General features: G+C 38.7%; 1 long non-coding RNA gene across 1 annotated transcript; it reads left to right on the top strand.

Moving 5' to 3' along the window:
* Nucleotides 1-612: 612 nt before the first annotated feature.
* Nucleotides 613-6,426, top strand: LOC102555876 (uncharacterized). The gene is made up of 3 exons (XR_015647086.1): nt 613-697; nt 3,617-3,796; nt 5,892-6,426. It is a non-coding gene; the product is annotated as an uncharacterized LOC102555876 (long non-coding RNA).
* The last annotated feature ends 10,850 nt before the right edge of the window (nt 6,427-17,276 follow it).

The following is a 17,276-nucleotide window of genomic DNA, read 5'->3' as shown; positions in this document are numbered from 1 at the left end:
TCTTCCTTTAAACATGGTATGATATTTTCAATTTTCAGTAGTCCAGAGAACTTATTGGTCAAATAGTAAGCCAAAAAAAAAAATCCAAGAATAAGGATTTTCCCTGCTATCTCCATAATACATTACTTAATCCTAACCACATTCTAGATTCTAAGATGTTATGTTTCAAGAAGACATTCCAAGAAAAGCATTCATTGTCCTCTCACTCAAATTTGATCAACAGAAACTGTGTGCATTATTTTGTTACTTGCCCTCAGTATAATAAAGCTTTCATTTCAAGTTAGGTTTTAGGTATCCATCAAAAAGAATAAAAAGATGTATCAATTTTTCTGAACTCACTCTTGATGAAGAGTAAGTTTTGTCTTGTACAGACACTTCAATAAGTGTGACGGTCTCTTTCTTTGGGACCCTAAATATATTTCTAAAACTTTATGGTCTCAGTTTGAGAACATGGCTCACGGGAAGAACTATCTCAATCACCCTCCTAGGGGATACACATCCCACAAGCTCTTATTTTACTTTTGCTTCTATTTATTTTGTAGGGGTGGGGTGGGGGAGTAGCACCTGAGTGCTCTGCCCTTTGGTATGCACCAGGTCATCCATAGAACCTGGAGTATGGAAGACTTTGGACAATGAAGGTTGGGTTGGCCCCAAAGAAATCACCATGGATACCAAGAATATTCAGAACAGACTGAAGGTAAGTAAGGCTGTGGAAAACATCAAAGTATTCCTTTGATGGTCAAGTCAACCTAGGGCTTGAGAGATACCTTTGTTATGAAAATCAGTGTCAGAGAATTATCCACAATGTGCCCTTGAGCACAAGATAAACTAAAATGGTAAAATAACCTAGGTAAAAGAGCTATAAAGAAAATAAAATGAGAAACAATAGGAAACATTCTCTCAAACAGGGTTAAACAGGGATATCCAATTCCTCTGGTTGGATCTGAGGCTTTCTCACACCATTGAATGATTTAACAAAGGAGAGATAAGAGAGATAGAAAATGTGTGGCTTCAATTAAGCTCTCTCTCTCTCTCTCTCTCTCTCTCTCTCTCTCTCTCTCTCTCTCTCTCTCTCTCTCTCTCTCTCTCTCTCGCCATGAGATTTTCTCTACTTACTTTCCTTCTCCATTTAGTACCCTCAGAGAACATGGGAAACCTTGGTTTGGGTTTGGTAGAAGGAACGATTGCAGTCTCTTGGCATGGTTAAATCTCACCGTGGTTCATGTGGCCCATACATATACAGCCACCAAACTAGATAAGATGAATGAAGCAAAGAAGTGCAGGCTGACAGGAACCGGATGTAGATCTTTCCTGAGAGACACAGCCAGAATACAGCAAATACATAGGCGAATGCCAGCAGCAAACCACTGAACTGAGAACGGGACCCCCGTTGAAGGAATAGAGAAAGGACTGAAAGAGCTTGAAGGGGCTAGAGACCCCATATGTACAACAATGTCAAGCAACCAGAGCTTCCAGGGACTAAGCCACTGCCCAAAGACTATACATGGACTGACCCTGGGCTCCAACCTCATAGGTAGCAATGAATAGCCTAGTAAGAGCACCAGTGGAAGGGGAAGCCCTTGGTCCTGCCAAGACTGAATCCCTAGTGAACGTGATTGTTCAGGGGAGAGTTGGTAATGGGGGAAGGATGGGGACGGGAAGCCCATATAGAAGGGGAGGAGGAGGGGTTAGGGGGATGTTGGCCCAGAAACCGGGAAGGGGAATAACAATCGAAATGTAAATAAGAAATACTCAAGTTAATAAAGATAAAAAAAAAATCTCACTGTGGTTGATGATGCCTTCCAGCAACTGGGTAACAGCTTAGATCCATATGATCTCAGTACACAGCATGCATGAGTGGGATAAAATGGCACTAAACAACATCTTGTCCATAGAGAAAGAGGGGAAATTAAAACAAGATCCAGGTGACAATGCTTGGTGTTCACTGTTTCAATTTGTGTGGTAAAACCTTTTTTGGTTTGAGATCATGGAATTTTTTTCCTCTATTTCATTGGTAGGTTTGGCCTACTTATCTATGCCACAGACACCATCTCCTGATAGATCCATGCTAAACCAATTATGGTGTGTTATTTTAAAGTAATGGGTAAAACTGTTCACATTCAATCTAGATCCCAAGAGTATGTATTTCTTGATGGAAAATAGGATAAATTTACCATGTAGTTGATGAAACTCTACCATGAACTCATGAGCCAAAGCTAATCATGTGGTTTGCCACAGTCTTTGCTAATGAGCTTGTAAAAATAGTGAATACCATGTAATTTCATCACTGTCCTAGTTAATTAACCATATGGCACAAACTAAAATGGCAGCATCCTTAAATGTGCCTGAGCCACTGAACACTTACCATATTACTCCTTTTATATTATACTCAGGAAATAAAACCAGTGCTTCTATGGTGATTTTTTTGTATTGTTTTAATTATGAATCATTGATTGGCACAATATGTATACTGATTTCTAGATGAGTTGTTAAAGAGTTTCCTTAGTTATGTGTCTTTAATACTAGTTAGATTATCAAAAAAAGCTGACAATTTGAAATGGTCAGGTGTAGAAAGCACATATGCATTTGGATCAGCCCAGATGAGAGTTTTAGGTAAAAACTGATCCCAAGGGGAACCTAAAGAATAGATTTCTAAGAAATAGAGAATTTATTCACAATGGGTAACTTGTACAGAAGCTAGAGGCAAAGCAGAGTCTATTTGTTTTTGCAGGAGGCTGGGTATATGATGGGTCTTGAAGCCTGCTTTTTTTGACTGGAATCTCCAAGGCTGCTGTTCTTAAAATACTCAGAACTCCTTTGCTCCATGCTTGATATTCACTTTTTTCAGCACCATCATGCCCTGAGAAGCCTTTCTTTTGTTTTCACATTCCAATTTTTATCACATAAACATGCTAAGGAAAAAGTGTATTTTGATATTATCTCTATCCAAGCTATTTTAGATGATTCTTATGTACCATTATCTCTAAATCATTGGTAGTTAATCCAAGATTGTATGTGATGTGAATATATATTCCTGGAGTTTTGCTGGATGAGGATCCAGCAAAACAATTTAATGTAAGCCAGACAAAATACAGAGAGCGTTTAGTAAAGTCAAAGAATAGTAAGGAGACACATCTGTAAGCATGTACAATGCCAACAGACTCTGCCTTCTTCGTGGTTGCTAATGAAAATGGGAGAATACAGTTTTCCAGGTCCATATCAGTAGGCAACTAATGTAATTGCTTTCTCTTTGCTACTAGTGAGAAATGGAACAAAAGCAAGGAACTCTCCAAAGTATCCTCTGGAGAGCTAAACAAAGAATTTATGAAAGACATTCCAATACATCTTTTTTCTTACAGACAAGAAATTATCAGTAAAGACTCCTCTCTTTATCATTACCTATTGAAATCTTTTATATCCATGTGCATCAAGAGAGGGATGTTTTCTATTTTTCTATACACAGGTTTGCCTGAACATAGACTACAAGGAAAGATGATTCTTTTATGAAGAAATAACAGAATATTATATTGTTCTACAACTTGATCGCTGTATAGGATGGAGGGGGCGCATTAAGAGTTATTGTTATTATTATTGTTGTTGTTGTTGTTGTTTTTAGGTTTTCTACCTTCATTTACAGACATACCTAAACTGACTATGGATGATGTTCACTCCAAGTCTAGCAAGTCTGGGCTTTTGTAAAGGCAGATACTACTGATTGATGGCTTGGTCTTCCTCAATGATCAGTATCAATACTAACTGCCACCTACACTAAAAATAACAGAGGTGCCAATTCAAAGTAAGTGTTATGTCTGGTAGAAGAATCTAATGTATTTATTTGTTTTTCTATCTCTTGTTGACCTCTCTTCTCATTGCACAACCAAAGATGATAGGGCTCACCTGGACAAATCTGTACAGGTTATAAGGAAGATGGGTGAATTTGTCTAGCTAGTTGTCATGGAACTCTACAGCAAATCTCTTGTCCAATGTAAACCAATAGATTCAGTTTTATATTAAAAACATTTCATGTGTACTATAATTTATCCTAAAATATAAAGATGATATAAAAAATAAAGATGTAGTGAAAACAGCTAGGGGGATGGATATTGATCATAGAGAGGACAAAGATGTCTAAAGATCTCTTAACAACTCCAGAATTACAGGTGTACTAGGGATTTCTTAAGGTTTTACTGGATTCTGTAACTGTAATATGAAGATGGTTTGTTATATGTTTGATGCTTCTTTATGTCTGAAACATATATTCATTCAAAACCCGTGGCTCTGATATGCTAGGAAGTCTATGTACTGCATAAAGAATATCTTATGTTTTCTATAAGATTTACCTGGGAACTTTAAAACCTCATAAGTTAACATTATATACCCAGGTAATATTAACTTATTTCATTGTCTTTTACCCACCCATCTTCAAAATTTTAACCCAGAATTGTTCTTGTCTAAAGAAAATAGAGGGACAAAAGTGGGGCAGAGACTAAAGGAACAGCCACCCAGAGACTGCCCTACCTGGGGATCCATCCCATCTGCAGACATCAAACCCAGACCCTATTGCTGATGCCATGAAGTGTTTGCTGACAGGAACCTGTTATAGCTTTCTCCTGAGAGGCTCTACGAGAGCCTGACCAATACAGATGCAGATGCTTGCAGCCAACCATTGGACTGAGCACAGGGACCCCAATAGAGGAGTCCTGTTCCTCTACTGTTCCCTTAGGGGAAGGACTGAAGGAGCTGAAGGAGTTTACAACTCCATAAAAACAAAATATATCCACCAATCAGATCGCACAGAGTTCCCAGGGACTAAACCATCAACCAAAGAGTACACATGGAGGGACTCATGGCTCCAGCTCTATATGTAACTGAGGATGGCCTTGTCGGGCATCAACAGGAGGAGAGGACCTTGATCCTGTGATGGCTCAATGTCCCATCATAGGGAGTCAGGGAAGGGAGACAGGATGGAATGTGTGGGTGGGTTGGGGAGCATCTTCAGGGAGGCAGGGGGTGGGATATGGGAAAGGGGTTTACAGAGGGGATAATGGGAAAGGTGATATCATTTGAAATGTAAATAAATAAAATAGCCAATAAAAATTCATTCAAAACCCGTGGCTCTGATATGCTAGGAAGTCTATGTACTGCATAAAGAATATCTTATGTTTTCTATAAGATTTACCTGGGAACTTTAAAACCTCATAAGTTAACATTATATACCCAGGTAATATTAACTTATTTCATTGTCTTTTACCCACCCATCTTCAAAATTTTAACCCAGAATTGTTCTTGTCTAAAGAAAATAGAGGGACATGGCAGATGGTGCACCGTGTCATCCTCTTGTGCCAGCTCACGCTTGCATCAATAGCTACCAGAGCCTGCACTACCACCTCCTACCACAACCTGCTAGAGTTTGCCCCCTTCTTTCTAATTGAATCAAGGAGCAAAACATTGCATCCCAACTACAGATCCCCCTCCTCTATTTCCCACATCTCTCATCCACTTCCCCTCTTCCCAAAATCCACCCACTCAATTTCCTCTTAAGAAAAGAACACGTCTCCAAAAGTAGCAACCAAATATTACATAACAAGATATGAGAAAACAAGGCAAAAGCCCCCATATTGAAGCTTTACAAAGTGACCAATAGGTGCAAAAGACTGCCAAGTGCAGACAAAATAGACAGAGACACACCTACTCCCAGAGTTAGGTATCCTGCAAAAATCCCAAGCTAAGAGTTATAACATATATGCAGAGAATGTGGTTCAGATCAATGTAGGTTCCAGCTTGCTCCTTGAGCCTGTATTAGCCCTGCTTAGTTGATTCAGTGGGCCATGTTCTTCTGGTGGCTTCAATCCCCTCTAACTTCTACAATCTTTCTTTCCTATTTTCCACAGGGTTCCCTGATCTCCCAATGGAGGAACCTAATGGAGAAATCTAATTTAGAACATTATGCATAATGTCTGGCTATGAGTCGCTGTATCCAGTCCCATCTACTGCTGGAAGAATCCTTTATAACTGGACAAGGCATCTAGGAGTCTAACAGAATATCATTAGGAATCATTTCATCCATGTCTTTTGATCAGTTGTGTTCGGTACTGGAAGATGTGAAGTCTAAACTTGCTATCAAGGCTTCCAGTCATGGACCAGCATTGTATGCAGTCAAGTTCTTGGCCATGGGGATTCCATGGAGATCACCAAAAACCTAGGTAGATGCTAGGACAGAGGATTCCTCTCTAAAAATTTACAGTGAGTCCTCATTAATGTGGACTCATCCACACAGCTCATTGAAAGTGGAGAGGTTGAACAGGTTCCATGATGGGGTCTTCTCCCCAATGTACTACTCACTATGGTATAGGCTATCAATAAAATGAAATGAAATAAAATAAAATAAAATAAAATAAAAACGTGGATACCAACACATCACAAAACTTTCAATTGACTATCTGTCCTGCCTGGTAAATTTACTGGAGCAATTGTAGCACAGAACTTGTGGGAGTGGTGAACCAATGTTTAGTTTAACTTGAGACCTAAGACATGAGAGAAAACTCATGATGGGCAGGAACCAGATATTGGATAACCCATAGACCTAAGGTAGACCAAACATAACTAAACTTTTAGAGTGTTGGCATTCCTTTATATAAGGGGTAGAAAGAGTCATTGGACCCTCATTCAAAGTATTCAGCCTCTCTTAAAGCCTCTCTTCTGCAGTTATGTCACATATTGTTTCATGGCTTTGGGGAGAAGCTAGTGTATATAGGCTGGGTAAGACCAAGGACAGGGAAGGTTCACTTATAAAACTGGGAAAGCCATTATACATGTTGAGTAGAGACACTGCAGAGTATCTGGTTGGGGGTACCTGTTCCTGTCAGTAACCCTTCACCTATGCACAGTAAGCAAGCTCCTTAAATTAATTGGTTCCTTGGGGTGGACACAGATTAATTCATATGGTTCATTCTTATCACATGATGTGTGAAAGATATAGAGAAGAAATATCCAGAAAGGAAGATATTCTAAAATGTATAAAGGGAAAATTAAGGAAAGGAACTCTTTCAAAGGATTAAATGCTTAGAAAAGAGTATCATTTAAGCAAAAATGTACAGAGTCCATTGCTAGCAATTATGATGGTAGTAAAATACTGTCATTTTACCAATGTCCAATGTTTTGGTATAATTATACTCTCCTGGTTCTCAATGTGTTTCACCTGAATACACGTCCATTTTCTTAAAATCAGGGCAGTCATCCAGAGTATCTATTAGTATTTTTTAGGAGAAGTATAGACTTTTGAAGTATTATATAATGATTCGTTGGATTTCTTAAGTATTGGTTGTTATATCCTCTTTTCATTTAAAATTTTGTTAATTTAGGTATTCAGTATGTGTTTCTTAGCTTCAAGGCTGCATACCTATGTGCTGAATATAGTTCTCCAAGACCTAGCCAGAGCAATCAGACAACAAAAGGAGGTCAAAGAGATACAAATTGGAAAGGAAGAAGTCAAAATATCACTATTTGCAGATGATATGATAATATACTTGACTGGCCCCAAAAATTCAACCAGAGAACTAAACCTGACAAATAACTTCAGCAAAGTGACTGGATGTAAAATTAACTCAAACAAATCAGTAGCTTTCCTCTACTTAAATGATTAACAGGCTGAAAAAGAAAATAGGAGAGACAGCCTCACACAATAGTCACAATTAATATAAAACACCTTGGTATAACTCTATTCAAGCAAGTGAAAAATCTGTATGACAAGAACTTCAAAGCCCTGAAGAAAGAAATTTAAGATCTCATAGGTTGGAAAGATCTCCCATGCTCAAGGATTGGCAGGATTAATATAGTAAAATGGCCATCTTGCTGAAATCAATCTGCAGATTGAATGCATTCCACATGAAAATTCTGACTCAATCTTCCATAGAGTTAGAAAGAGCAAGTTGCAAATTCTTCGGAATAACAAATGACCCAAGATAGCAAAAACTGTTCTTAACAATAAATGAACTTCTTGTGGAATCACCATCCCTGACAACAAGTTGTATTACAGACCAATTGTGATAAAAACTGCATGGTATTGGTACAGAGACAGGCAGGTAGATCAATGGAAAAGAATTGAAGACCCAGAAATGAAACCATATGCCCATGGTCACTTGATCTTTGACAAAGGAGCTAAAACCATCCAGTGGAAAAAAGATAGCATTTTCAACAAATGGTGCTGGTTCAACTGGCAGTCAGCATGTAGAAGAATAAAAATTGATCCATTCTTATCTCCTTGTACAAAGCTCAAGTTCAAGTCAATCAAAACCTTCACATAAAATCAGATACACTGAATGTAATAGAAGAGAAAGTGGGGAAGCGCCTTGAACACATAGGCACAGGGGAAATTTTTCTAAACAAAACAGCAATGGCTTATGTTCTAAGATGAGGAATCGACAATGGGACCTCATAATATGGCAAAGCTTCTGTAAGGCAAAGTACAATGCCAATAGCACAAAATGGCAACCTACAGATTGGGGAAAAATCCTTACTAATCCTACATCCTATAGAGGGCTAATATCGAATACATACAATGATATCAACAAGTTAGACTTCAGAGAACCAAACAACTCTATTAAAAATGGAGTACAGAACTGCAAAAAGAATTCTCAGCTGAGGGCTATCAAATGGCTGAGAAGTACCTAAAGAAAAGTTCAACATCCTTAGTTGTCAGGGAAATGTAAATCAAAACAACACTGAGATTCCACCTCACACCAGTCAGAATGGCTAAGATCAAAAACTTAGGTGACAGCAAATGCTGGTAAGGATGTGGAGAAAGAGGAACCCTTCTCCATTGTTGGTGAGATTGCCTGCTGCTATATCCACTGTGAAAATTGGTCTGGGGATTCCTCACAAAATTGGGCATAGGACTACCTGAGGACCCTGCTATACCACTCCTGGACATATATCCAAAAAAAGATGCTCCAAAATATAACAAGGACACATGTTCCCCTATGTTCATAGCAGCCTTATTTATAATAGCCAGAGCTGAAAAGAACACAGATGCCCTTCAACGGAGGAATGGATACAGAAAATGTGGTACATTTACATAATGGATTACTACTCAGCTATTAAAACAATGACTTCATGAAATTTGCAGGCAAATAGATGAGACTAGAAAATATCATCCTAAGTGAGGTAACCTAGTCACAAAAGAACATACATGGCATACACTCATTGATAAGTAAATATTAGTTCAAAATCTCAGAATACCCGATACAATTAATAGATAACATGAGGCTCAAGAAGGAAGACCAAAGTGTGGATGGTTCAGTCCTTCTCAGAAAGGGGAACAAAATGCTCAAGGGAGGTAGAAGGTGGGAGGGACTTGGTAGGAAGAGAGGAGGGATAGAGGGAAAAAGTGGGGAGAAGGATCAGGTATGGGAAGAGACAGGAATGATAAACAGAAGAGGGTCAGGAAATTGAACAGAGGTGTGTAGTGATGGGGGATGGGAAAATGCGGGTAGCCACCAGCAAGTCCCAGATGCCAGGAAAACAAGAGACTCAGATGATCTAATGAGGATTAGATAAATTAAAACACAACAAAGGGGAGGGAGTCTATACCCAGAAGCAGGCAAGGCCCCTAGTTGGGGGATGGGGCCACCCACTCAACTCTAAGTTTTTAACCCAGAATTGTTCTTGTCTAAAGGAAATATGGAAGCAAAGTATAGAACAAAGACTAAAGAATATGCTATCCAGATACTGCCCCACCTGGGAATCCATCCCATATACAGACACCAAACCCAGACACTATTGTAGATGCCAAGAAGTACTTGCTGCCTGTTATAGATATCTACTGAGAGCCTCTGCCAGAGCCTGACAATTACAGAGGTGGATGCTGGCAGCCAAACATTGGACTGAGCACAGCAACCCCAATGGCACATTTAGAAAAAGGACTGAAGGAGCTGAGGGGGTTTGCAACACCATAAGAAGAAAAACAATATCACCACCTAGAACCCTCAGAGCTCCACAAATCAAAGAGTATACATGTTGGAACCCATGTGTGCAGCTGCATATGTGGCAGAGAATGGCCTTATCAGGCATCAGTGGGAGGAGAGGCCCTTGGTCCTGAGGTTAAATGCCCCCAATGTATGGGAATGCCAGAGCAAGGAGGCAGGAGTGTGTAGTTGGGCAAGGGAACACCCCCATAGAAGCAGGGGGTTGGGAGATGGAATGGGGGTTTTCTGGAGGAGAATCAGAGAAAGGGAATAATATTTGAAATATAAATAAATAAAATATCCAATTTAAAAACAAGAAGAATTTTTCTATCTTGTTGATTTTTTTTTCAAACTAACAACACCTTGCTTCACTGATTCCTTATATTGTTCTCTATTATTTTATTTTATTTATTTCAGCCTTGACTGTCTACTCCTCTTGGGTCTGTTTGATTGTTTTTGTTCTAGCCCTTTCAAGCGTAGTGTTCAATTGTTAGTATGAGATCTCTTCATTTTTTAATGAAGGCACTTACTGCTAGGAATTAATGCCTTTTGAAAAGCACTTAGGACTGTAAACATCACTCTTAGCACCACTGTCACTTTGTTTAATAGGTACATTCCTTTTCATTAAATTTTTTGGAAGTATTTAATTTCTTTATTTCTACCTTGACCCAGGATCATTCAGTAAAGAGCTATTTAGTTTCAATGAGTTTGTAAGTTTTCTGTTGATTCTGTTTTTGAAATGCAGCTTGAATTCATGGTGGTCTGATAAAATACATCGGGTTATTTCAATTTTCTAGTAGCTGTTAAATCTTGCTTTGTTAATGAGCTTATGGTCTATTTTGGAGAAAGCTTCATAAGATGCTGTGAAGTAGGTACATTCTATTAGGTTTAGATGAAATATTATGTAGCTATATTAAGTTCATTTGGTTTATGTCTGTTTACTACATTATTTCTCTGTTTAGTTTTTTGTTTGTTTGTTTGTACATGTCTACTGTTGACAGTGGGGTATTTAAGTATCCCATTATTACTGTGAGATATTTGATGTGATTTAAGGTTGAGTGATGTTTTGTTTACAAATGTGGTTGTCCTTGCATTTGATGAATAAATATTCAGAATTGAGATTCCATCTTGGTGGATCTTGGTGCAAAGTCTATTTTGTTATATATTAGAATAGTTACAGAAGTTTTCTTCTTTAGTCTATTTTCTTGGAATGGATTTTTCAACCCTTAACTCGAAGGTAAGGTCTATCATTGATTTTTGAGGTGCATTTTTTGTATGCAGTGAAATGATGGATTCTGGTAGCCTGTGTCGCTTTAATTGGGAGTAGAGTCCAATGATGTTGAGAGATATTAATGGCCACTGATTGTTACTTCCTGTTATTTTGATGTAGTAGTAGTAGTAGTAGTAGTAGTAGTAGTAGTGTAGTAGTAGTAGTAGTTGTTGTTGTTGTTGTGTTGTTTTTGTTGGTCATGGTGGTGGTGGTGGTGGTGTATAAGTGTGCTTCCCTAATTTTTGATTTGGTATGGAATTACCTATTTTCTGTGTTTTCTTGGATGTAGTTATCCTCCTTGGGATGGAATTTTCCTACTAGTATTTTCTGTGGTGCTTGATTTTTGGATAAATATTGTTTGAATTTGATTTTGTCTTTAAATGTCTTGTTTTTTTATTCAATCTATGGTGATTAAGAATTTTGCATGGTATAGTATCTAGGTTGACATCTGTGGGTTTTTTAGAGGTTGCATGGTATCTGTCCAGGCCCTTCTAGTTTTAGAGTCTCTTTTGAGAAGTCAGATATTATTCTGATAGGTTTGCATCTGTATGTTATCTGGCCTTGTTTCCTTGGTGTTTTTTTTTTTTTTTTTTAAGGTAGGAAGACCTTGTGCCTTTATTTTTTTTCTCTTTTTTTTTTATTAACTTGAGTATTTCTTATATACATTTCGAGTGTTATTCCCTTTCCCGGTTTCCGGGCAAACATCCCCCTCCCCCCTCCCCTTCCTTATGGGTGTTCCCCTCCCAACCCTCCCCCCATTGCCGTCCTCCCCCCCATAGATTAGTTCACTGGGGGTTCAGTCTTAGCAGGACCCAGGGCTTCCCCTTCCACTGGTGCTCTTACTAGGATATTCATTGCTACCTATGGGGTCAGAGTCCAGGGTCAGTCCATGTATATAGTCTTTAGGTAGTGGCTTAGTCCCTGGAAGCTCTGGTTGCTTGGCATTGTTGTACTTTTGGGGTCTCGAGCCCCTTCAACTCTTCCAGTTCTTTCTCTGATTCCTTCAATAGGGGACCTATTCTCAGTTCAGTGGTTTGCTGCTGGCATTCGCCTCTATATTTGCTGTATTCTGGCTGTGTCTCTCAGGAGCGATCTACATCCGGCTCCTGTCGGTCTGCACTTCTTTGCTTCATCCATCTTGTCCAATTGGGTGGCTGTATATGTATGGGCCACATGTGGGGCAGGCTCTGAATGGGTGTTCCTTCAGTCTCTGTTTTAATCTTTGCCTCTCCCTTCCCTGCCAAGGGTATTCTTTTTCCTCATTTAAAGAAGGAGTGAAGCATTCACATTTTGATCATCCGTCTTGAGTTTCGTTTGTTCTAGGGATCTAGGGTAATTCAAGCATTTGGGCTAATAGCCACTTATCAATGAGTGCATACCATGTATGTCTTTCTGTGATTGGGTTAGCTCACTCAGGATGATATTTTCCAGTTCCAACCATTTGCCTACGAATTTCATAAACTCGTTGTTTTTGATAGCTGAGTAATATTCCATTGTGTAGATGTACCACATTTTCTGTATCCATTCCTCTGTTGAAGGGCATCTGGGTTCTTTCCATTTTCTGGCTATTATAAATAAGGCTGCGATGAACATAGTGGAGCACGTGTCTCCTTTATATGTTGAGGCATCTTTTGGGTATATGCCCAAGAGAGGTATAGCTGGATCCTCAGGCAGTTCAATGTCCAATTTTCTGAGGAACCTCCAGACTGATTTCCAGAATGGTTTTACCAGTCTGCAATCCCACCAACAATGGAGGAGTGTTCCTCTTTCTCCACATCCTCGCCAGCATCTGCTGTCACCTGAGTTTTTGATCTTAGCCAATCGCACTGGTGTGAGGTGAAATCTCAGGGTTGTTTTGATTTGCATTTCCCTTATGACTAAAGATGTTGAACATTTCTTTAGGTGTTTCTCAGCCATTCGGCATTCCTCAGCTGTGAATTCTTTGTTTAGCTCTGAACCCCATTTTTTAATAGGGTTATTTGTTTCCCTGCGGTCTAACTTCTTGAGTTCTTTGTATATTTTGGATATAAGGCCTCTATCTGTTGTAGGATTGGTAAAGATCTTTTCCCAATCTGTTGGTTGCCGATTTGTCCTAACCACAGTGTCCTTTGCCTTACAGAAGCTTTGCAGTTTTATGAGATCCCATTTGTCGATTCTTGATCTTAGAGCATGAGCCATTGGTGTTTTGTTCAGGAAATTTTTTCCAGTGCCCATGTGTTCCAGATGCTTCCCTAGTTTTTCTTCTATTAGTTTGAGTGTGTCTGGTTTGATGTGGAGGTCCTTGATCCACTTGGACTTAAGCTTTGTACAGGGTGATAAGCATGGATCGATCTGCATTCTTCTACATGTTGCCCTCCAGTTGAACCAGCACCATTTGCTGAAAATGCTATCTTTTTTCCATTGGATGGTTTTGGCTCCTTTGTCAAAAATCAAGTGACCATAGGTGTGTGGGTTCATTTCTGGGTCTTCAATTCTATTCCATTGGTCTATCTGTCTGTCTCTGTACCAATACCATGCAGTTTTTATCACTATTGCTCTGTAATACTGCTTGAGTTCAGGGATAGTGATTCCCCCTGAAGTTCTTTTATTGTTGAGGATAGCTTTAGCTATCCTGGGTTTTTTGTTATTCCAGATGAATTTGCAAATTGTTCTGTCTAACTCTTTGAAGAATTGGATTGGTATTTTGATGGGGATTGCATTGAATCTGTAGATTGCTTTTGGTAAAATGGCCATTTTTACTATATTAATCCTGCCAATCCATGAGCATGGGAGATCTTTCCATCTTCTGAGGTCTTCTTCAATTTCTTTCCTCAGTGTCTTGAAGTTCTTATTGTACAGATCTTTTACTTGCTTGGTTAAAGTCACACCGAGGTACTTTATATTATTTGGGTCTATTATGAAGGGTGTCGTTTCCCTAATTTCTTTCTCGGCTTGTTTCTCTTTTGTATAGAGGAAGGCAACTGATTTATTTGAGTTAATTTTATACCCAGCCACTTTGCTGAAGTTGTTTATCAGCTTTAGTAGTTCTCTGGTGGAACTTTTGGGATCACTTAAATATACTATCATGTCATCTGCAAATAGTGATATTTTGACCTCTTCTTTTCCGATCTGTATCCCTTTGATCTCCTTTTGTTGTCTGATTGCTCTGGCTAGAACTTCAAGAACTATATTGAATAAGTAGGGAGAGAGTGGGCAGCCTTGTCTAGTCCCTGATTTTAGTGGGATTGCTTCAAGTTTCTCTCCATTTAGTTTAATGTTAGCAACTGGTTTGCTGTATATGGCTTTTACTATGTTTAGGTATGGGCCTTGAATTCCTATTCTTTCCAGGACTTTTATCATGAAGGGGTATTGAATTTTGTCAAATGCTTTCTCAGCATCTAATGAAATGATCATGTGGTTCTGTTCTTTCAGTTTGTTTATATGATGGATCACGTTGATGGTTTTCCGTATATTAAACCATCCCTGCATGCCTGGGATGAAGCCTACTTGATCATGGTGGATGATTGTTTTGATGTGCTCTTGAATTCGGTTTGCCAGAATTTTATTGAGTATTTTTGCGTCGATATTCATAAGGGAAATTGGTCTGAAGTTCTCTTTCTTTGTTGTGTCTTTGTGTGGTTTAGGTATAAGAGTAATTGTGGCTTCGTAGAAGGAATTCGGTAGGGCTCCATCTGTTTCAATTTTGTGGAATAGTTTGGATAATATTGGTATGAGGTCTTCTATGAAGGTTTGATAGAATTCTGCACTAAACCCGTCTGGACCGGGGCTCTTTTTGGTTGGGAGACCTTTAATGACTGCTTCTATTTCCTTAGGAGTTATGGGGTTGTTTAACTGGTTTATCTGTTCCTGATTTAACCTCCATACCTGGTATCTGTCTAGGAAATTGTCCATTTCCTGAAGATTTTCAAATTTTGTTGAATATAGGTTTTTGTAGTAAGATCTGATGATTTTTTGAATTTCCTCCGAATCTGTAGTTATGTCTCCCTTTTCATTTCTGATTTTGTTAATTTGGACACACTCTCTGTGTCCTCTCGTTAGTCTGGCTAAGGGTTTATCTATCTTGTTGATTTTCTCAAAGAACCAACTTTTGGTTCTGTTGATTCTTTCTATGGCCCTTTTTGTTTCTACTTGGTTGATTTCAGCTCTGAGTTTGATTATTTCCTGCCTTCTACTCCTCCTGGGTGTAATTGCTTCTTTTTGTTCTAGAGCTTTTAAGTGTGCTGTCAAGCTGCTGACATATGCTCTTTCCTGTTTCTTTCTGCAGGCACTCAGCGCTATGAGTTTTCCTCTTAGCACAGCTTTCATTGTGTCCCATAAGTTTGAGTATGTTGTATCTTCATTTTCATTAAATTCTAAAAAGTTTTTAATTTCTTTCATTATTTCTTCCTTGACCAGGTTATCATTGAGTAGAGCACTGGTCAATTTCCAAGTATATGTGGACATTCTTCCCTTATTGTTATTGAAGACCAGTTTTAGGCCGTGGTGGTCCGATAGCACGCATGGGATTATTTCTATCTTTCTGTACCTGTTGAGGCCCATTTTTTGACCAATTATATGGTCAATTTTGGAGAAAGTACCATGAGGAGCTGAGAAGAAGGTATATCCTTTTGCTTTAGGATAGAATGTTCTATAAATATCCATTAAGTCCATTTGGCTCATGACTTCTCTTAGTCTGTCGACATCACTGTTTAATTTCTGTTTCCATGATCTGTCCATTGATGAGAGTGGGGTGTTGAAATCTCCCACTATTATTGTGTGAGGTGCAATGTGTGTTTTGAGCTTTAGTAAGGTTTCTTTTACATATGTAGGTGCCCTTGTATTTGGGGCATAGATATTTAGGATTGAGAGTTCATCTTGGTGGATTTTTCCTTTGATGAATATGAAGTGTCCTTCCTTATCTTTTTTGATGACTTTTAGTTGGAAATTGATTTTATTTGATATTAGAATGGCTACTCCAGCTTGCTTCTTCTGACCATTTGCTTGGAAAGTTGTTTTCCAGCCTTTCACTCTGAGGTAGTGTCTGTCTTTGTCTCTGAGGTGTGTTTCCTGTAGGCAGCAGAATGCAGGGTCCTCGTTGCGTATCCAGTTTGTTAATCTATGTCTTTTTATTGGGGAGTTGAGGCCATTGATATTGAGAGATATTAAGGAATAGTGATTATTGCTTCCCGTTATATTCATATTTGGATGTGAGGTTATGTTTGTGTGCTTTCATTCTCTTTGTTTTGTTGCCAAGACGATTAGTTTCTTGCTTCTTCTAGGGTATAGCTTGCCTCCTGATGTTGGGCTTTACCATTTATTATCCTTTGTAGTGCTGGATTTGTAGAAAGATATTGTGTAAATTTGGTTTTGTCATGGAATATCTTGGTTTCTCCATCAATGTTAATTGAGAGTTTTGCTGGGTACAGTAACCTGGGCTGGCATTTGTGTTCTCTTAGGGTCTGTATAACATCAGTCCAGGATCTTCTGGCCTTCATAGTTTCTGGCGAGAAGTCTGGTGTGATTCTGATAGGTCTCCCTTTATATGTTACTTGACCTTTTTCCCTTACTGCTTTTAATATTCTTTCTTTATTTTGTGCGTTTGGTGTTTTGACAATTATGTGACGGGAGGTGTTTCTTTTCTGGTCCAATCTGTTTGGAGTTCTGTAGGCTTCTTGTATGCCTATGGGTATCTCTTTTTTTAGGTTAGGGAAGTTTTCTTCTATGATTTTGTTGAAGATATTTACTGGTCCTTTGAGCTGGTAGTCTTCACTCTCTTCTATACCTATTATCCTTAGGTTTGATCTTCTCATTGAGTCCTGGATTTCCTGTATGTTTTGGACCAGTAGCTTTTTCCGCTTTACATTATCTTTGACAGTTGAGTCAATGATTTCTATGGAATCTTCTGCTCCTGAGATTCTCTCTTCCATCTCTTGTATTCTGTTGGTGAAGCTTGTATCTACAGCTCCTTGTCTCTTCTTTTGGTTTTCTATATCCAGGGTTGTTTCCATGTGTTCTTTCTTGATTGCTTCTATTTCCATTTTTAATTCCTTCAACTGTTTGATTGT

The sequence above is a fragment of the Rattus norvegicus genome, chromosome X (assembly GCF_021556685.1).
Source record: "Rattus norvegicus strain SHRSP/BbbUtx chromosome X, alternate assembly SHRSP_T2T, whole genome shotgun sequence".
Classification (NCBI taxonomy): Eukaryota; Metazoa; Chordata; class Mammalia; order Rodentia; family Muridae; genus Rattus; species Rattus norvegicus.
This window is presented reverse-complemented; position numbering and strand designations above follow the sequence as displayed.